Consider the following 21,948-nt stretch of genomic DNA (forward strand, 5'->3'; position numbering starts at 1 on the left):
GCAGATGAGGATATTTAGGCATGGAGCAGGGGGGAGCCTTGGAGAAAGGTGAGCAGAGGAGGTGACCCTCACTGCCACCAGCCAGGCTCTAGCCTTCCCTCATCCCCTGAGCTCTGATAATGTTACCTCTAAATCTCCCTGGAATCCCTCCCTCTTGTCCTGTCCATCACCCCCGAACCAGGCCCCAGGTCCTCCCATCCAGCTGCCCATGGTGGAGTGACACCTTCCCCAGCCTCCCACAATGTTCTTTCCTAATTTTAAGTCCAATTGTTGGCCAGGTGCGTTGGCTCATGCCCATAATCCCTTGAGAGATCACTTGAGGTCGAGTTCAAGAGCAGCCTGGCCAACATGGTGAAACCCCGTCTCCACTAAAAATACAAAAATTAGCCAGGCGTGGTGGTGCGTGCCTGTAATCCCAGCTACTCGAGAGGCCGAGGGAGGAGAATCACTTGAACCTGGGAGGCAGAGGTTGCAATGAGCTGAGATCGAACCACTGCACTCCAGCCTGGATGACAGAGTGAGACTCCATCTCAAAATAAATAAGTCCATTGGTGCCTCTCCCTGGAGAGAACCCAGGAGGGCTTATTGTGGCTAGGCCAGCCCTGCTGTCCTCCCAGGAAACTCCCTCTCAGTATAGTTCCCCCACCCGCTCATTTCTCAGGGCTCAGATGTCACCTCTTCCAGGAAGCCTGCCCTGAACACCCACTCACTCTCAAGCTTGAGGTCCGGCCTGAGCGCCATGCTCAGGGATTGGGTGGAAGGTGGGCACAGGCAAGAAGCTGCTCAGCTGCAGAAGGTGCAGCCTGAGTCCCTTCCTGCTTGGCTGACTCCAGGTGTTTTCCTCCAGCTTCCCAACCTTTTACCTTCCAACTGAACTCTTCCCAGCCCTGGCCTGCCTGGGTCCTCTTTTGAGCTCCCCTATTCCGCTTCTCCAGAGTCCTGGGGCTTCTCCCCTGGGGCTTGGACTCCACCATTCCACCATGCATCCTGTATTATATTATCATTATTATTTATAGATACGGGAGTCTCACTATGTTGCCCAGACTGGTCTTTTTTTTTTTTTTTTTTTTTTTTTTTTTTTTTTTTTTTTTTGAGACAGAGTCTCAACTCTGTCGCCCAGGCTGGAGTATAATGGCGTGATCTCGGCTCACTGCAACCTCTGCCTCCCGGGTTCAAGCCATTCTCCTGCCTCAGCCTCCCGAGTAGCTGGGATTACAGGCACCACCACCATGCCAGGCTAATTTTTTGTATTTTTAGTAGACACGGGGTTTCACCATGTTGGCCAGGCTGGTCTCGAACTCCTGACTCATGATCTGCCCGCCTCAGCCTCCCAAAGTGCTGGGGTTACAGGTGTGAGCCAGCATGCCCGGCCTCCTTTATTTATTTTTTTAATTGAGACAGGATCTCACTCTGTTGCCCAGGCTGGAGTTCAGTAGCATGATCATAGCTCACTTCAGGCTTGACTTCTGGGCTCAAGTGATCCTCCCACTTCAGCCTCCTGAGTAGCTGGGACTACCAGAGCACACCACCACACTTGGCTAATTTTTGTAGTTTTGGTAGAGATGGGGCTCTTGCCATGTTACTGAGGCTCGTCTCAAACTCCTGAGCTCAAGCAATCCACTCACTTCAGCCTCCCAAAGTGCTGGGATTACAGGTGTGAGCCACCAAGCCCGGTCATATATTATTATTAATACAAACAAAAGTCATGCTCTGAGCACCCTGGAGGGTGCAACGCATGATATTCAATAGCTCCCTAATCACAACAACTGAGAATAGTTGCTTTATTATCTTTCTTTTCCAGGCGTGCAAACAAGCTCTTGGAGAGAAGGAGAGGAGAAAAACAGGTGAATACGGTGGGGGTGGGGTAGAGCAGGCAATGGAGGAAGAAGGGGACCGAGGGCTGAGGGAGAAGGATGTTACGCTTTTGAAAAGGGAAAGAGGCTGGGGCATGGCAGCTCTCGCTTGTAATCCCAGCACCTTGGAAAGCGGAGGCAGGAGGATCACTTGAGCCTAAGAGTTCCAGACCACACTGAGCAACGTAGACCCCACCTCTACCAAATAATTTTTTTTTTTTTATTGAAACAGTCTCCCTCTGTTACCCAGGTTGGAGTGCAGCAGTGTAATTTTGGCTCACTGCAACCTCTGCCTCCTGGGTTCAAGCGATTCTCCTGCCTCAGACTCTCAAGTAGCTGGGACTACAGGTGTGCACCACCACGCCCGGCTAATTTTTTGTATTTTTAGTAGAGACGGGGTTTCACTGTGTCTCCCGGGTTCACGCAATTCTACTTCCAGCTGATTTTTGTGTTTTTAGTAGAGACGGGATTTCGCCATGTTGGCCAGGCTGGTCTCGAACTCCTGACCTCAGGTGATCCACCCGCCTCAACCTCCCAAAGTGCTGGGATTACAGATGTGAGCCACCGCGCCCAGCCTCTAACAGATTTTTAAAAAAAAATAAAAATAAAAAATAAAGAAAAGAGAAGGCCGGGCGTGCTGGCTTACGCCTGTAATCCCAGCACTTTGGGAGGCAAGGCCGGCAGATCACGAGGTCAGGAGTTTGAGACCAGTCTGGCCAACATAGTGAAACCCCGTCTCTACTAAAAAAACAAAAAACAAAAAAAAAACAACAAAAAAAACCCAAAAAATTAGCCCTGTATGGTGGTATGCGCCTGTAATCCCAGCTACTCGGGAGGTTGAGGCAGGAGAATCAAGTGAACCTGGGAGGCGGAGGTTGCAGTGAGCCGAGATCGCGCCATTGCACTCCAGCCTGGGCCACAATGCGAGACTTCGTCCCCCTGCCAAAAAAAAAAAAAAAAGATAGAAAAAAGAAAGAAAAGAAAAGAGAAACAGTGTAGCAGAGGGAAGGCTAAGTGCAAAGGCCAGGAGTCTGAACTTGGAGGGACAGGTTCTTCCACACTTGCAACAGAGGTCTCTTGCCTCCCTGACCGCCCCCGCCGCGCCCGCTCCCCGCGCCCCTTTTCTGTGAGGAAATAAAATCTCAGCTTGCCTGGGGCCCTATGGCCAGGGAGGCCTCAACTTCACCCCGATGGGTCTCGGGTCTGCTGAGCTGAGTCAGAGAAAGATTTATTATCCCCATTTTACAGAGGCTTATTGTCTCTGTAAGGCGAAGCCACTTGCCCAGAGGACACGCGGTGGGCCAGCGACTCTGAAACCCCCTGGGACTGTCCTCTATTCAGGGATCGCCCAGGATCCCCGCGCTGCTGAGATCCGGTCATTTTCGGTTCTATCAGGCAAGCGGGGGACCCAGCCCCCACTGCTGCTGCCCTCAGCCAAAACCAGGGCTGTGCCACCACCCACCCGGCCTGTCTCCCATCTTATCTCCCCAGCTCTGCCGCCTGACCCCTGCACCCACCAAACCGCAGCCTTTGCCCAGATGCCCTCACTGCCTCGGTTGGCCCCCGCGCGCGCCTCGGGCGAACCCCTGGACTGGCCCTCCAACAGGGCCCCAGAGTCGGGGTACCCAGGGTAGCCGATGAGGCCTGGAGAAGTCTGGGCCGCCCCCGTGCACCACCCAACTGCGCGCCCCAGAGGCTCAGGGCGCCCCGGCAGTGTGGGGGTGTGGACAGATGAGCGGAGCCAGAGCATCTCCGGCAGAAGAGGGGACCCGGGAGGGGACCGGGGAGACAGCGAACAAGGGTGAAGCCAGGGCGGACGGAGCGCGCAGCGGACAATGCTGGGTTCAAAGGGGAGAGATAAGGCGCAGGCTTGAGACGCGAGGCTGGACCCGGGCCAGGCGCGCCGCGGGGCAGAGATGGGCGGAGCGGGAACGGGGGCGGGGGCTAGGGAGGGGCCTAGTTGCGCCGAAGGGGACAAGCGCCTGGGGGACCCAGCGCCCGCTCAAGGCCCTGCCCCTCCAAGTTCCCCGCCCCGCGCCAGGCCCCGCCTCTCCAGGGCCCCAGCCCAGCGCCAGGCCCCACCGTTCTGGGGCGCGCGCCCCGCCCAGGCCCCGCCCCCGCGGCCCCGCCCCGGCCTCCCCCCACTCAAGCCTTTTTTCCCCTGCTGGGGGCCGAGGCCCGGCCGGGAGCAGAGTCCGGTTGCCTGGAGCGGGCTTCGCGTGCCTGCAGTTGCTCCGGGTACCCCGCCAGGCGCGCCGTCCCCAGCCCCGCCGCAGGCTCTCGGTGCGTCCTGCTGCCTGCGCCCCCAGGTAAGCGAGCGCCCCGCGCTGCGAACACCGCCCCGAACGCCACCTTCACGGCTGGCCCCGGCCCCGCCTCCGCAGCCATGGCGGTCACAGGCGGCCCCCACTCGCAACTGGGCTCCAGCCCCCATCACCCCGCCGGGGACTGTCCCCCTCGGGGCTCCCCATCTGGGCCGTCTCCCCGAGCGGTCCGCGTTCCCCCACGAGGGCCAGGGCGCCGCGGGTGTCCGAGGACGCGGCTGCGAAACGGGCGGGAGCGAGTAGGGGCGATCCTGGCCTCGTGACGCGGGGGAATTCGGATGTGTGAGCCGGGGGAGCGCCCCGTGCCCCCGACGTGCCAGGGCTGGGGACGCGGCTGGGACCCTGGCCTTGGAACCCGCAGCCCGGCCGCGTAGACGGCTTCTGAGAACGGCTTAAACACGTCATTCCAATCCCGAGCTAACGCATCAGGCGGCCGGGGTGAGGTGGAGGTGCCCAGGTGGGGATAATGTCATTTGGCCTGGTTGGACCAGCCAGCGAGGGCTTTTTAGGCCCAGGAAACAGCAAGATTGTGGGGCAGGGCCCAGCCGGGAGTGTGTGCCGAGCAGAAAAGAGGCCAGCGTGGCTGAAACGCGGAGAAGGGAGGGTCGGAGGTGGAGAGAGGTTTGCCCGGGTCTGGGACGCGGCGAGGAGAGTGTGGAACCCGTTCTCAGGGCGGTGGGGACCAGGGAGGCTTGAAACAGCAGGTGCATGGCGTGATCGGATTGTGTGTTAAGAATATCCCGTGGCCGCTGTGATGGGGATAATTGGAAGGGGGCTGCTGGCCTGACCCGGCTGGAAGGTGTGATAGGAAGTGGGTGAAATGAAAATTCGCTTTGGCAGAGGAGCATCGTCTAATTCTGTCTGTTTGCAAGTGAGGCGTGGGGAACCGATGTTTCTCCTGGGTACTTAGGAGTATATAGAAGAGGCTTTCATTGCTGGGATGGGAGACTTGGGGAGAAGCCGCTCTGGGGGACACAGGGAGGCGGGCAGGGAGAGGCTGTTGTGGTTTGTAAAACCTATGAGATGGGGGAATCACCCGTCGACTCCAGTCTGAGCTCAGACAAGATCTTGGGCATCTGAGCGCAGAGGCCAGAGTGACCCCACTGGGGCGACCTGGGTCTGTTCCATGGGGATAGGGTTCCTGGACTGTGGAACTGCCTTTGAAGCCCTCGGCCTCCCCAGCCTCAAATGGGGGGGGGGGGGGGGGCTGCCTTCCAGGAGCAGCTGCTGTGAATAAACACAGAAGTGGAGCTGCAGGGCTGACTAGAAGCCTCATTCAGTGCACCTGGGCCCCAGCAGGCCCAGCCAGGCGTGGAGGAAGAGGCAGTGAAGGACCTCCCTTACCTGCTTTTCCAGCTGACCCACTGCCAGCAGAGGTACTTTGAGCCTGGGCGGTGGGTGGGGCGTGGGGGGCGGCCTTGGTCATTGAACTGGCTGTAGGGCCCCCAGGGAAAGGTTGCTGAGCTTCAGTTTACCCATCTGTAAAATGGGTCAGTAGTATGTGAGCCTGGGAGTGTTCATGGATCAATGAAAGCCGAGGTTAGGCAGATCTTGGTGGCAGCCACACCCCTCAGGAACCGTGGAGGGCTCTAATGCCCGGTGAGAGTTTCGGGATGGGTGGACTTCCATTTTCTTCTCTGAGAAATTCACAACAGTGTCCACCTACCGACCCAGGGCTGTCTGCAGGTTGAATAAAGCGGTTGGACCAGTGCCTGGCACAGAATGTCTTGGCTCAGGAGCCACTGGGATGCCTGTAGTTGGCAGGAGAAGTGGGCCCAGGTCCCCCCCTCCCACCCATAGGATGGCATAGAAAGGCAGGTGCCTTGGGAGCTCGCTGCCCTGCCCCTTTCTCTGAGCACCACAAGCTTCTCCCTTTCCCATCCGCTGGGCTTAAGCCTGACCCCCACCCCCACCCCCCCCCCCCACCCCCACCCCACCCCCACCCCCACCCCCACCCCCCCACAAGCCCTATCCTGCCACTTTGAGTTGAGGGCCTCTGGGCTACTGAGTTCACCACCTCGTGCTTCAGTTTCTCCACCTGTAAAATGGGATAATAGCGGTCATGACCTATAGGTAAAGAGCTGAACACAGTGCCTGGCTGGTGGTGAATACTTGCTAAACAGGCTATTAAAATATCACGAGAATATCACAGAGCTGGAGGCTATTAAAATATCACAGAGAGGCCAGGTGCAGTGGCTCACGCCTGTAATCCCAGCAATTTGGGAAGCCGAGGCGGGCAGATCACCTAAGGTCAGGAGTTCGACTTGGGTGGATCACAAGGTCAGGAGTTCCAGACAAGCCTGAAAAACATAGTGAAACTCCATCTCTACTAAAATACAAAAATTAGCCGGGCATGGTGGCATAGACCTGTAATCTCAGCTACATGGGAGGCCAAGGCAGGAGAATCTGTTGAACCTGGGAGGCGGAGTTTGCAGTGAGCTGAGATCGCGCCATTGCACTCCAGCCTGAGTGACAAAGTGAGACTATCTCCCAAAAAAAAAAAAAAGTCATGCCTGGGGCCAGGGGGAGTCCAGAGAAGTCACCTGACTCAGCCTAAGGAGGAGTCAGGGAAGGCCTCCTGGAGGAGGTGATAGTTGGCTGGGTCACTAAGGGTGAGGAGGAGTTAACCAGGCCAAGAGTCCAGTGAGCAAACTGCAGAGGAGAGAAATTGCCAGAGTGCTTGGATGAAAGAACCACAAAGCCAGGGCTGTAAGATCCAGAAGAGGGGAGAGGAGGAAGGGCAGAGCTAGCTTGCCAACCTTGAACAAGTATTTGGCATTATTTAGAGCTCAGGGAACAGACTGCAGGGGTCGAAGTCAGGAGCCTGGAGACCAGGATGGAAGGGACTGCACCAGGATAGGGGAGAAATGATGGGGTCAGACCAAGTAAAGGCATGGACGGGTGAGACTTGGCTAGATCTTGGAGAGGTATGGAGAGGCCCGGGGAAGGGAGCAGCTGCTCATGGCAGAGCAGCTTTAGGTACAAATCAGCAATTTGTTCTCAGCATCTGGAAATTGCAATGCCACTAGACACCCAGGTGGTACGGCGTAGGATGGGCTTTGAAGCAAGCTGGGAGCTTGGGAGACAGCAGAAAGAGGGCAGAAGGAAAACCAGGAGTGGGTGGCAAGCTGGGAGCCAAGGAAGCTGGAGCTTTCATAGGAGGAAAGGATCTTGAAACCCCTGTTTGATAATTCAGTAGCAGACATCTTACTTTTTTTTTTTGGAATGGAGTTTCGTTCTTGTCACTCAGGCTGGAGTGCAGTGGTGTGATCTTGGCCCACTTCAACCTCTACCTCCCAGGTTCAAGCAATTCTCCTGCCTCAGCCTCCTGAGTCGCTGGGATTACAGGCGCATGCCACCATACCCGGCTAATGTTTGTATTATTAGTAGAGACAGAGTTTCACCATGTTGGCCAGGCTGGTCTCGAACTCCTGACCTCAGGTGATCCACCTGTCTTGGGCTCCCAAAGTGCTGGGATTATAGCCGTGAGCCACCGCACCCAGCCCGTCTCACTCTCTTTTGTGACTGCTCTTTACCAACCCTGTTTTCTTCCCCACGCCTTTCAGTACGAGCTCTTTTCTTTTCTTTGTTGTTTTTTGTTTTGTTTTGTTTTTGAGACAGGTTCTGGCTCTATCGCCCAGGCTGGAGTGTGATCTTGGCCCACTGCAACCTCCACCTCTCAAGTTTAAGCAATCAGCCTAGGACCACAGGCATGAGCCACCACACCTGGTTAATTTTTGCAATTTTTGTAGTGATTTTGTAGAGTTTCGCCAGTTCCCCAGGCTGGTCTCACACTATTGAGCTCAAATGCCTCAGCCTCCCAAAGTGCTGGGATTACAGGCATGAGCCACTGCACTTGGCCTCTTTCTTTCAAAGGCAGAGTCTTGCTCTGTCCCTCAGGCTGGAGTGCAGTGGTATGATCATAACTCACTGCAGCCTCGACCTCCTGAGCTCAAGTCATCCTCCTACCTCAGCCTCCTGAGAGCTGGGACCACAGGCATGCACCACCATGCCTAGCTAATCGTTAAAAATTTTTTTGTACAGACGAACGGGGGTCTCACTATGTTGCCTGGGCTGGTCTTGAACTCCTGGCCTCAAGCAAGCCTCCAGCCTCAACCTCCCACAGCACTAGGATCATAGGCATGAGCCACCGCACCTGGCCAGGCACAGGCTTTTCTTTGCCATCCTTGAGTAGGCCCCTCAGACCCATCATGGCTCTGACCAGAGTAGCATAGAGAGGCCCGGCGCAGTGGCTCACGCCTGTAATCCCAGGACTTTGAGAGGCCAAGGCGGGCAGATCACCTGAGGTTAGGAGTTCGAGACCAGCCTGGTCAACATAGTGAAATCCCATCTCTACTAAAAATATAAAAATTAGCCCTGTGTGGTGGCATGTTCCTGTAATCCCAGCTACTTGGGAGGTTGAGACAGGAGAATTGCTTGAACCCAGGAGCCTGAGGTTACAGTGAGCCAAGATCGCACTACTGCACTCCGGCCTGGGTGACAGAGCAAGACACTGTTTCAAAAACAAACAAACAAACAAAAAACAGAGTAGTATAAAAGAGACTTTCCCCTCCCTAAGTCTGGACTCTATACCTTTGTTAATAGGATGCTGTCGCACACACATACACACACTGAACTGCCTGGAACTCAGTTCAGCTTTCCTTTCCTACCTCCTCCTGGACTCCTAGAGGCGGATTTTAGTCCAGGGTCCCACAACACTGTGTCTGAAGAGTGATCATTTCCTACCAGCCATGCCCGGGGGACCACTTCTGCCCTGTGCCTGGCCCCGCCTTCCTCCCACCCCTGTCCGTCCGTCTGTCCGTCTGTCTGTCTCTCATTTGTTCATTCAGCACAGACTTAGGAAGTGTCTGCAATGGGAGGCACGGGGGACAGTCAGTCACAGGAAGCCTTACAGAGCTGATGTCCCTGCAGGGAGAAGGTGACGGGGACAAGGATGAGGCTTGAAGGAGCAGCTCGACATCTGGAGGAAGAGTGCTCCAGGCGGAAGGCCCAGCAGGTGCAAAGGCCCTGAGGCTGGAACATGCCTGGTGTGTTGGAGGAACGGCAATGAGGCCGGGGTGGCTGGAGCAAACTGAGCAAGGAGTCACAGAGTAGAGAGAGGAGCAGATGAAGAGGCTGAAGGTCCTTGGGGATCCCCAGTCTAACCACAGCAGACCCTGGAGAGTCCTTGCTCAAGGGGTGAAAGGTTATGGGACCCTACTGCTTTTGCATGGTTACTTTGTCATCCTGTGTGTGCAGTGGTCACCTGTGCTAGGGTGCTCGAACCTTGAAGGCTGAGGAAGCTGGCAGGAGGAAGGAGAGGAGGCCCACTCAGTGGCCAATGCTTCTCCCTTTCGCCTCCACGCAATGGGGCTCAGCTGAACGGGGAGAGAGAAGTAGCCAGGGAAGTATACTGATGAGCGTATGGAAGCAGAGGCGATGAAGGGCAGTGGGGAGGAGAGAGAGAAGAGGGAGGAGGAGGAAGCGGAAACGGCAGCAGTGGCAGCAGCCAGTGGGCAAGCAGCCAGAGCTGGATGGAGGAGCCAGGACGTTCTCAGATAGGTGACGGGAGCCCTAGGGATGCAGGGATGGCAGCCTCATCAGGGGCCTAGAAGACAAACAGCAAAAGCCAAGCAACAGGGCCAGGCGCAGTGGCTCACACCTGTAATCCCAGCACTTTGGGAGGCCGAGGTGGGTGGATCGCCTGAGGTCAAGAGTTCGAGACCAGCGTGGCCAACATGGCGAAACCCTGTCTGCTAAAAATACAAAAATTAGCCAGGTGCAGCAGTGCACACCTGTAGTCCCAGCTACTCAGGAGGCTGAGGTAGGAGAATTGCTTGAACCAGGGAGGCAGAGGTTGTAGTGAGTGAGCCAAGATCACACCACTACAATCCAGCCTATGCAACAGAAACGTGATGAAGAGCAAGGAGACGTTACTTTATTTTGGGTAGTCAGGGCCCCTCTGAAAAGGTGACATTAGGGCTGGGGCCTGAGTGGGAGTGAGTGATGGGCTGAGACAGCAATTGGACTTGTTTACTGCCCTCCTGGAAACCCCTCATTCAGCGGGAAGACAGACGTGTCCCTGTCAGTTACGAGGCAGATTAACCAGGGTGCAAGGAAAGCAATCAGAGACACTGAAGGCAAGGAGAGGCTTTTTTTTTTTTTTTTGAGACAGAGTCTCGCTCTGTCTGTCGCCCAGGCTGGAGTGCAGTGGTGCAATCTCGGCTCACTGCAAGCTCCGCCTCCCGGGTTCACGCCATTCTCCTGCCTCAGCCTCCTGATTAGCTGGAACTACAGGTGCCCACCACCATGCCGGCTAATTTTTTGTATTTTTTAGTAGAGACGGGGTTTCACTGTGTTAGCCAGGATGGTCTTGATCTCCTAACCTCGTGATCCACCTGCCTCGGTTTCCCAGAGTGCTGGGATTACAGGCGTGAGCCACCACGCTTGGCCTTTTTTTTTTTTTTTTTTTTAATGTATTTTTAATAGAAATGGGGTTTCAGCATGTTAACCAGGATGGTCTTGATCTCTTGACATGGTGATCTGCCCGCCTCGGCCTGGCCTTTTTTTTTTTTTCCCCCCCAAGACAGAGTCTCGCTCTGTTGCTCAGGCTGGAGTGCAGTGGCGCAATCTCAGTTCACTGCAACCTGTGCCTCCCAGGTTCAAGCGATTCTCCTGTGTCAGCTTCATGAGCAGCTGGGATTACAGGTGTCCGCTACCACGCCTGGCTAATTTTTGTATTCTTTTTTTTTTTTTTTTTTTTTTTTTTTTTCTTTTTTGAGACAGACTCTTGCTCTGTCGCCTAGGCTGGAGTGCAGTGGCATGATCTCAGCTCACTGCAAGCTCTGCCTCCCAGGTTCATGCCATTCTCCTGCCTCAGCCTCCCGAGTAGCTGGGACTACAGGGGCCCGCCACCATGCCTGGCTAGTTTTTTTCTATTTTTAGCAGAGACTGCGTTTCACCGTGTTAGCCAGGATGGTCTCGATCTCCTGACCTTGTGATCCGCCCGTCTCGGCCTCCCAAAGTGCTGGGATTACAGGTGTGAGCCACCGCGACTGGCTAATTTTTGTATTCTTTTGTAGAGATGGGGTTTTGCCATGCTGGCCAGACTGGTCTTGAACTCTTGGTCTCAAGTCATCTGCCCGCCTCATCCTCCCAAAGTGCTGGGATCTGCATTTGGCCTTTCTTTTTTGTTTTTATTTTTATTTTGAGACAGAATCTCACTCTGTCACCCAGGTTGGAGTGTGCAGTTGTACTATCTTGGCTCATCGCAACCTTTGCCTTCCAGGTTCAAGTGATTCTACTCCCTCAGCCTTCCAAGTAACTGGATTACAGGCACGTGCCACCACACCCACCTAATTCTTGTATTATTACTAAAGATGAGGTTTCGCCATGTTGGCCACGCTGGTCTTAAACTCCTGACCTCAGGTGATCTACCCGCTTTGGCCTCCCAAAGCACTGGGATTACAGGCATGAGCCACTGCGCATGACCAAGGAGAGGCTCTTGACCCAGGCTGGGAGTCTTCGAGACTTCCTGGAGGCAGCCACAGGTAAGCTGCCCCCTTGAAGGTTTAACCATGCCAGGCATCAGATAACGGAATGCTGAACAGTGACTTAGAGGGAGCGGCCCAGGCAAAGACCTGGCATCTGGGAATGGCATCGGAGCGACATTCCTAAAACTGAAGCAGACTCTGGGAATCCGCCCGTGGAGACCCTAGGCTGAGAACCGCAGAGTCAAGGTGGCTGTGGGAGGGCAAACAGCGAGGCCAGGACAGGGCGGTGGGCTTGACCAGGTCACAAAGGCCTCAAATGCCAGGTCAGGAGCCACAGGGAGCCTCCCAGGAGATCTTGAGATGGAGAAGGGATAGGCTTGTACTCAGAGCCACTGCTGAGAGAGGGATGGACTCCATCTGTGTGTATCCCAGTGGAGGGGCGGTCTTGGACCGTCATCTGAAGAGGAAGCTCTTTGCCTCCAGTTACACAAACACCTCTGGCCCTTAAAATGACCGTAGGTAGCCTCTGCCTCACCACTGGAGGCCTTTCTCTGTGCTAACGCATCCAACCCAGAGGGCTGACGGAAGACGTGTGCTCTGTGGGGGCTCTCTGTGGCTTCTTTCTTCACTAGATGGACGGGTATCAAGATGGTGACTTGAGGCCAGGCGTGATGGCTCATGCCTGTAATCCCAGAACTTTGGGAGACTGAGGCAGGAGGATCACTCAAGGCCAGGAGTTCGAGACCAGCCTGGCCAACATGGTAAAACCTCATCTCTACTAAAAATACAAAAATTAGCTGGGCGTGGTGGCAGGTGCCTGTGGTCCCAGCGACTTGGGAGGCTGAGGCAGGAGAATCACTTGAATCCAGGAGGTGGAGGTTGCAGTGAGCCTAGATCGTGCCATTACACTCTAGCCTGGGTGACAGAGCAAGACTTCATCTCCCGCAAAAAAAGGTGGCGAATTGATTTCACAGAGGACTCCAGCTGCCTGAGCCACCCTTGCAGGATAGGAGCAGGCTCTGAGGTCCACAGATTGCTAATGTCTCAACCCACTGCCCCCAGCTCCTCTGAGACCCGGGCAGGACTGCAGGCCCATGTAGGTTCAGATGGATGCCTGGAGGCCAGACACAGTGGCTTGCACCTGTCATCCCAACACTTTGAGAGGCTGAGGCTCAAGGAAGGCTTGAGTCCAGGAGTTCGAGACCAAGCTGGGCAACATAGTGAGACCCTATCTCTATAAAAAAAAATTTTTTTTTTTAATTAGCTGGGTGACGGCTGGGCACAGTGGCTTATGCCTGCAATCCCAGCACTTTGGGAGGCCAAGGTGGGTGGATCACCTGAGGTCAGGAGTTTGAGACCAGCCTGACCAACATGGCGAAATCCCATCTGTACTAAAAATACAAAAAAATTAGCCAGATATGGTGGCACATGCCTGTAACTGCAGCTACTCAGGAGGCTAAGGCAGAAAAATCGCTTGAACCCGGGAGGCGGAGGTTGCAATGAACCGAGATCTGCCATTGCGCTCCAGCCTGGGCAACAAGAGCAAAATTCCGTCTCAAAAAAAAAAATTAGCTGGGTGTAGTGGCCTGGGTGCCTGTATTCTCAGCTACTTGGGAGGCTGAGGCAGGGGGATCATTTGAACCCAAGGGTTCGAGGCTGCAGTGAGTGATGATCCCGCCACTGCACTCCAGCCTGGGCAGCAGAGTGGAATCCTGTCTCTGGGGGGGGGGAAAAAAAAACGTTTGTTCAGTGGATGCCTGGGGACCCTGGAGCTCCACAGCTCCTGCCCTCACTCTGTTGTTTTACCCCCTCTCAGATGGTACTGTCTTAGAATTCCACGCCTGGAATTTGCCCACCTGGATCTCCTCACCCGCTCCCACCCCTAGGCTGTGTGTCCCCGTATTCCTGCCCAAGCAGGCAGTTTCCAGATCTACCCCAGATGCTCATCCCAACCTGCCACCCCCACCCCTTGAAGACACCCTCCCCAGACCTCAGCACCCCTCCCCCAGGCTCCTCTCTCTGCCACCTCCTCCACCATCAGCCTCCGTATCTCTCTCTCTCTCCTTTTTTGGAGACAGAGTCGTGCTCCGTTACCCAGGCTGGAATGCAGTGGTGTGATCTCGGCTCACTACAACCTCCGCCTCCCGGGTTCAAGTGATTCTCTTGCCTCAGCCTCCTGAGCAGCTGGGATTACAGGCATGCACCACCATGCCCCGCTAATTTTTGTATTTTTAGTAGATCTGGGGTTTCACCATGTTGGCCAGGCTGATCTGGAACTCCTGGCCTCAGGTGATCTGCCTGCCTCAGCCTCCCAAAGTGCTGGGATTATAGGCATGAGCCGCCACATCCGGCTGAGCCTCTCTACCTATTCTGACCCAGGTTCCCCACTCTGGCCACTGTCACCTGCAAGAGGCCAACCAGCCTCTGAGTGACCTCCAGGGACGGGACAGCCTCCAAGGGCAACCCACATTGCCAGGAGAGCTCCTAGAATCGCTCCCTCCTGAAATCTCTGCCACCTTCCCATGGCATCAAGGCTGAGGGCTTCCGTTACTGCTGCTGCTGTTTTTGTTTTTGTTTTTTTTTGAGACAGAGTCTCACTCTGTCGCCTGGGCTGGAGAGCAGTGGTGCAACCTCAGCTCACTGCAAGCTCCGCCTCCCAGGTTCACGCCATTCTCCTGCCTCAGCCTCCCGAGTAGCTGGGACTACAGGCGCCCGCCACCACTCCCGGCTAATTTTTGTGTATTTTTTTTTTTTTTAGTAGAGATGGAGTTTCACCCTGTTAGGATGGTCTCGATCTCCTGACCTCGTGATCCGCCCGCCTCAGCCTCCCAAAGTGCTGGGATTACAGGCATGAACCACCGCACTTGGCCTGTGTTTGTTTGTTTTTTTTTAAACAGACAGGGTCTCGCCGTGTTGCTCAGGTTGGTCTTGAACTGCTAGGCTCAAGCAATCCTCCCGTCCCAGCCTCCCAAAGTATTGCAATTACAGGTGTGAGCCACTGCACCTGGTTCTGCTGCTGTGTCCTTCAAGGCATGGTAACAGATACTTGCTAACATCCCCTAGAATCTGGAGTGCCCAAGGCCGGGGCTGGCAGCCTTGCCAGCATCAGGAACTGGCCAACACTGCACTTTGCTTTGTTTTGTTGTATTTGTTTTCATGGCTAGCCTCTGTACATGATGCCAATGCTGGCTTGCTCTTTCGGGGGAGACGGAGGGAGAGAAAGCGTCTTCTGAAAATAAATGTATTTCGGTAAACAAACAATGTGAGCCTTTTCACATTTTTTTTCTTATTTATTTTTTTGAGACGGAATCTTGCTCTGTCACCCACGCTGGAGTGCAGCGGCACGATCTTGGCTCACTGCAGCCTCCACTTCCCAGGTTCAAGCGATTCTCCTGCCTTGGCCTCCCGAGTAGCTGGGATTACCATGCCTAACTAATTTTTTTGTATTAGTAGAGACAGGGCTTCACCACGTTGAGGTCAAACTCATGACCTCAAGTGATCCGCCCTCCTCAACCTACCAAAGTGCTGGGATTACAGGTATAAGCCACCACACCCAGCCTAACATTTTATTTTATATTTACATTTTTTCTTTTTCTTTTTTTTTTTTTTTTTTTTTTTGAGATGGAGTCTCGCTCTGTCCCCCAGGCTGGAGTGCAGTGGTGTAATCTCAGCTCACTGCAACCTCGGCCTCCCGGGTTCAAGCGATTCTCCTGCCTCATCCTCCTGAGTAGCTGGGATTACAGGCACCTGCCATCATGCCCAGCTAGTTTTTGTATTTTTTTGTAGAGGTGGGGTTTCACCATGTTGGCCAGGCTGGTCTTGAACTCCTGACCTCAGGTAATCAGCCTGCCTCGGCTTCCCAAAGTGCTGGGATTACAGGCATGAGCCACTGTGCCTGGCCTAAAATTTTATTTTTATACATAGGGTCTTGTTCTGTCACTCAGGCTGGAGTGCAGCGGTGCAATCGTAGCTCACTGCAGCCTTGACCTCCTGGGCTGAAAGAGGTCCTCCTGAGGAGCTGGGACTGCAGGCGTGTAGTACCATGCCCAGCTAATTTTTAACTTGTTTGTTTGTTTTTTAGGGACGGGGTCTCACTATCTTGCCCAGGCTGGTCTGGAACTGCTGGGCTCAAGTGATCCTCTTGCCTCACCCTCCAAGAAGTACTGGGATTACAGGTGTGACTCACTGTGCCTAGCCAGCATGAACTTTTTTTTTTTTTTTTTTTTGGAGATGGAGTTTCGCTCTCATTGCCCATGCTGGAGTGCATTGGTGCGATCTCGGCTCACCGCAACTTCTGCCTCCCAGTTTCAACGATTCTCCTGCTTCAGCCTCCTGAGTAGCTGGGATTACAGGCATGCACCACCACACCCAGCTAATTTTGTATTTTTAGTAGAGACGGGGTTTCGCCATGTTGGCCAGGCAGGTCTCAAACTCCTGACCTTAGGTGATCCACCTGCCTCAGCCTCCCAAAGTGCTGAGATTACACGCGTGAGCCACTGTGGCTGGCCAGCATGAGTCTTTGGAAGGAGAGCAGTGAGTGCCTCATAGCACAGGTGGAAGAGGGATGGGGGAAAAGTGGCCAAGAGGGTGGTGGAAAAACCTGAAACTGGAGCTCGGTTGTTCTCTGGGATCCTGGGTGCCCCGGTCTCAGTTGAGCCTTTTATTCATTTGTGCAGTCAGTAGACAGTTCCCTGCCACCCGTCGTGTGTCAGGTGCTGGGAAAATGGAGAGGTCCTCATCACCAGGATGTGGGGAAAGATAGTTGTCCCTGGCTGGGTGCAGTGGCTCACATCTATAGTCCTAGCACTTTGGGAGGCCGGGAGTGGGAGGATCACTTGAGGCCAGGTGTTTGAGACCAGCCTGGGAAACATAGGGAAACCCTGTCTGTACCAAAAAAAAAAAAAAATTAGCTGGGCATGGCGGCATGTACCTGGAATCCTAGCACTTTGGGAGGCTGAGGCAGCAGGATCACTTGAACCCAGGAGTTTGAGACCAGCCTGGGAAACATAGTGAGACCTCGTCTCTATAATTTTTTTTTTTTAATTATTATTTTAAATTGGCCGGGCCAGGCACAGTGGCTCATGCCTGTAATCCTGGCACTTTGGGAGGCTGAGGTGGGTGGATCTCTTGAGCTCAGGAGTTCGAGACCAACCTGACCAACATGGTGAAACCCTGTCTCTACTAAAAATATACACAATTAGCCGGGCATGGTGGCACACGCCTGTAATCCAATCTACTCGGGAGGCTGAGGCAGGAGAATCACTTGAACCTGGGAGGCGGAGGTTGCAGTGAACCAAGATCTCACCATTGTGCTCCAGCCTGGGCAACAGGCTGTCTTAAAAAAAAAAAAAAAAAAAAAAAAAAAAAAAATTAGCTGGGCGTGGTAATCCCAGCTACTCAGAAAGTTGAGGTGGGAGGATCACTTGAGCCTGGGAAGTCAAAACTGCAGTGAACTTTGATCATGCCACTGCACTTCAGCCTGGGCAACAAAGCAAGACCCTGTCTCAAAAACAAAAACACAAAAAACAGTTGTCCATGGCTGGGCACAGTGGCTTATTCCTGTAATCCCAGCATTTTGGAAGGTTGAGGCAGGTGGATCATTTGAAATCAGGAATTCGAGATCAGCCTGACCAAGATGGTGAAGCCCTGTCTCTACTAAAAATACAAAAAAAATTAGGCATCATGGTGCATGCCTGTAGTCCCAGATACTTGGGAGGCTGAGGCAGGAGAATCGCTTGAACCTGGGAGGTGGAGGGTGCAGTGAGCTAACATCACACCACTGCACCTCCAGCCTAGGCGACAGAGCAAGACTCTGTCTTTAAAAAAAACAAAACAAACAAAAAAAAAGGCCAGGCATGATGGCTCACTCCTGTAATCCCAGCACTTTGGGAGGCCGAGGCGGGCAGATCACAAGGTCAAGGGTTCGAGACCAGCCTAATTAGCCGGGCGTGGTGGCACGCGCCTGTAATCCCAGTTACTCAGGAGAATCGCTTGACCTGGGAGGTGGAGATTGCAGTGAGCAGAGATTGTGTCACTGCACTCCAGCCTGGGCGACACAGCGAGACTCCACACTGTTGCCCCTGAGAAAGATGAGGTAGGAGAACCCAGGAGGGGAGTGTCCCCTGATCCAGCTCAGGGGCGATTGGTAGGCCCTCCTAGAGGAACTGTCTGTTGAACAGGGTCGTGAAGAGCTGGGAAGAATTTGACAGGCTGAAGGGGGGGCATTACTGGTAGGGAAATGGCATTTGCCAAGGTCCATTTGCTGGGGAGCACAGTGCCAGGCCAGTGGGAGCGCTTACAGGATTTGAAACGGCAGGTCTGATTTGCAGGCAAGAAGAAAGACCTCTGGGTGCTGAGTGGGGAGGCGGCTACCATGATTCAATCAAGAAATGGGGGCCGTGGAAATTGGTCAGAGGAGGGACCATCATGGGAAAGACGGATGCAATCCCAGGGCTTAGTGAGGAGTTGAGTGCCAAGAGGGTGTGAGATGGAGTCAGAGATGACTCTCAGAATTTTGTCCCTGAAGACTGGGTGGAGGGTGACATCTTGGCCAAGAAGCCAGGGGAGGAGGAAAGCAGGCTCTGTGGGAGATGACTTCAGTCCTGACGTGTCTGGGCAGCACGCAGATGGGAGGTGTTGGGGGAAGCGGGTTTGACTTTGGCGGGATGGCGACCTGGGAGCAGCAGAAATCTGGAAACTGACAGCATGGACGTGCTGACCGCAGCTTCCAGGCAGGTGAATTTCCCGGGGGGAGTGGATGGTGTGAGGGGATCCAGGACTGGCATAGTTCAGGGAGAAAAACCGGCACAAATTAGAGAAAATGGCCGAGAGAAGGGGAAGCAGGAGGTCATGATTCTGCAAAGGAGGGACGGACAAGGGGAGGAGATGCTACAAGGGTCCCAGTTTCATGCTTAGAGGAATTGACCACTTGGGATTGGCCATGGGAGGCTGTGACTGATGGCCAAAAGCCAAAGACTGGAGTAGTTGGGTGGGGACAGAGAGGTGGCAGTGGACAATGAATAGAAGCATGAAGGCAAGTCCTGTTTTCCAGTAATCTTTTTTTTTTTTTTTTTTTTTTTTTTGAGACAAGTCTCACTCTTGTCCCCAGTCTGGAGTGCAATGGAGCGATCTCGGCTGACTGCAACCTCCGCCTCCTGGGTTCAAGCGATTCTCCTGCCTCGGCTTCTCAAGTAGCTGGGATTACAGGCACCCGCCACCATGCCCAGCTAATTCTTGTATTTTTAGTAAAGACAGGGTTTCACCATGTTGACCAGGCTGGTCTCGAACTCCTAACCTCAGGTGATCCGCCCACCTCGGCCTCCCAAAGTGCTGGGATTACAGGCATGAGTCACCGCACCCAGCCGTGTTTAAATAATTCTGAGGCTACAGCTGATGAGCTGAGTGTCTCTGGGCCCATGTCCGTCTGGAATGCCCGGTGCCACAGAACTGGGGTCAAAGTATTACCTGGCCATTTGTCAGCTATGTGACCCTGTGTAGGTGATCCGGCATCTCTCCAAGACTCAGTTTGTTTATCTGTGAAATGAGAATGGTGACCGGGCACGGTGACTCACGCCCATAATCCCAGCACTTTGGGAGGCCGAGGTGGGTGGATCACTTAAGTTCAGGAGTTCCAGACCAGCCTGGCCAACATGGTGAAACCCCGTCTCTATGAAAAAATGCAAAAATTAGCCAGGTGTGGTGGCACATGCTTATAATCCCAGCAACTTGGGAGGCCAAGGCGGGAGAATCGCTTGAACCCGGGAGGTGGAGGTTGCAGTGCGCCGAAATCACACCACTGCACTCCACTCCAGCCTGGGTGACAGAGCAAGACTGTCTTAAAAAAAAAAAAAAAAAAAAAGGTAACAGTATCTTCCTCAGGGTGTGGCTGATATTTCCAATGCAGGGAGGTAAGGGCTTGTTCCTGGGTAAGCATCTGATGGATAATGCCTGGGATGGTACCAGCGCTATTGGCCGCTGGTGCCTTAGGATAATCCAGGTGTGGGTGTGGGCAAAAGCCTGCTCTCCCACAGAACAGTCTGGCTTTGCACCTGCTTGGCCCTATGTGAATCTGCCTCCATGTATGCTGTCACCAGGGAGCAGCACAGGGGCCCAGGGGCAACAGCTGGTGGGAGAAGGAGGGGCAGATGTTAAAGCAGGTTGAGGGAAGGAAGGATGCCATCAACCCAGATTTCACAATTATCTCCACCCTGGAAGATGGGCAGGGACATCACCAAAGGGGCTGATCTTGATGGAGAATTGGTTTCTTGGCCCGGTGTGGTGGCTCATGCCTGTAATCCCAGCACTTTGGAAGGCCGAGGTGGGCAGATTGTTTGAGCTACAGAGTTCAAAACCAGACCGGGTGCAGTGGCTCGAGCCTGTAATCCTAGCACTTTGGGAGGCCGAGGCAGGCGGATTGCCTGAGATCAAGAGTTTGAGACCAGCCTGGCCAACATGGTGAAACCCCGTCTCTACTAAAAATACAAAATTAACTGGGCGTGGTGGCAGGCGCCTGTAATCCCAGCGACTCAGGAGGCTGAGGCAGGAGAATCACTTAAACCCTCGAGGCTGAGGTTGCAGTGAGCCAAGATTGCGCCATTGCACTCCAACCTGGGCAACAAGAGCGAAACTCTGTCTCAAAACAAAAAAAAAAGAGAGAGAATTGGTTTCTTAAGTAGTGAGGTGGGGGTAAGCGGCTCATTCCCTACTAAAAAATGCCCCTCTGAGCCCGTCTCCTGTATCAACCATACCTTCAATGGAAACGTTTTCATTTCCTTGTACTATAATTTTCTATTTAAAAAGTCACTCTTAATATATACATACACTGGAATATGATTCGGCCTTTTTTTCTTTTTTCTTGAGACAGAGTCTCACTCTGTCATTCAGGCTGGAGTGCAGTGGCACGATCTCAGCTCACTGCAACCTCCGCCTTGATCTTGGCTCAAGCAATTCTCATGCCTCAGCCTTCCAAGCATCTGGGACTTACAGGCGTGAGCCACCCCACCCAGCTAAGTTTTGCATTTTTAGTGGAGACTGGGTTTCACCATGTTGCCCAGGCTGGTCTCGAACTCCTGACTTCAAATGATCCACCAGCCTCAGCCTCCCAAAGTGCTGGGATTACAGGCGCAAGCCACTGCACCCAGCCTGATTCAGCCTTAAAAGGGAAGAGTGAAACATATCATATGGATGACCCTTGAGGACATTATGGTAAGTGAAATAAGCCAGTCACAAAAGGGCAAATACTGTGTGATTCCACTTATATGAGGCCCCTAGCGTCACCAGATTCATAGAGAGAGAGAAAGTAGAATGGTGGATGCCAGAGGAGAGAGAACAGCGAATTATTGATTATTGGGCATGGAGTTTCAGGGTTTTTTGTTGTTGTTGTTTTGAGATGGAGTCTCACTGTTACTGGGCTGGAGTGTAGTGTCATGATCTCAGCTTACTGTAATCTCTGCCTCCCGGGTTCAAGCGATTCTCCTGCCTCAGCCTCCAGAGTAGCTGGGATTACAGGTGCGTGCCACCACGCCCAGCCAATTTTTGTATTTTTAGTAGAGACGGGGTTTCACCATGTTGGCCAGGATGGTCTTGATCTCTTGACCTCATGATCCATCCACCTTGGCCTCCCAAAGTGCTGGGATTACAGGTGTGAGCCGCCGTGCCCGGCCAGTTTCAGTTTTGCAACCTGAAAGAATTCTGGAGATGGATGGTGGTTATGGTTACACAACCATGTGAAATATTTAATGCCACTGAACTGTATAATTAAGCACAATTAATGGTAAACGTTATGAGTATTTTACCACAATTTTTAAAAAATTTTAATAAGTCAGCCAGTCACGGTGGATCACACCAGTAATCCCAGCACTTTGGGAGGCCTAGGCGGGTGGATCACCTGAGGCCAGTAGTTCGAGACCAGCCTGGCCAGCATGGCGAAACCCCATCTCTGCTAAAAATACAAAAAATTAGCTGGGCATGGTGGTGGGTGCCTGTAATCCCAGCTACTCAGCAGACTGAGGCAGGAGAATTGCTTGAACTCAGGAGGCGGAGGTTGTAATGAGCTGAGATCCCACCATTGCACTCTAGCCTGGGCAATAAGAGCAAAACTCCATCTGAAAAAAAATATATTTTTAAGAAGTCACCCTTAAACCCACTCCTTATAGGCCAGGCGTGCTGGCTCACGCCTGTAATCCTAGCACTTCTGGAGGCCAAGGCAGGTGGATCACGCAGTCAGGAGATCAAGACCATCCTGGATAATGCAGTGAAATCACGTCTCTACTAAAAATA

The 21,948-nt window shown here is 53.6% G+C and overlaps 1 protein-coding gene across 7 annotated transcripts in view; it reads left to right on the forward strand.

Annotated features, from left to right (window-relative positions):
* Positions 1 to 4,028: 4,028 nt before the first annotated feature.
* The window catches only part of LOC105483244 (ceramide synthase 4), a 63,617-nt gene continuing 45,697 nt past the window's right edge, over positions 4,029 to 21,948 (forward strand). For 2 of the 7 annotated variants that reach the window (XM_011744111.2, XM_011744519.2), the window contains exon 1: positions 4,029 to 4,162. The gene's annotated coding sequence lies outside the window, so the exon portion shown is untranslated. Of the gene's footprint in view, positions 4,163 to 5,395; positions 5,554 to 9,109; positions 9,226 to 21,948 lie in introns of those variants that run through there. The other 5 variants (XM_071087373.1, XM_071087371.1, XM_071087372.1 and 2 more) reach the window with 5 other exon arrangements.

This window comes from Macaca nemestrina, chromosome 20 (assembly GCF_043159975.1).
Source record: "Macaca nemestrina isolate mMacNem1 chromosome 20, mMacNem.hap1, whole genome shotgun sequence".
Taxonomy (NCBI): domain Eukaryota; kingdom Metazoa; phylum Chordata; class Mammalia; order Primates; family Cercopithecidae; genus Macaca; species Macaca nemestrina.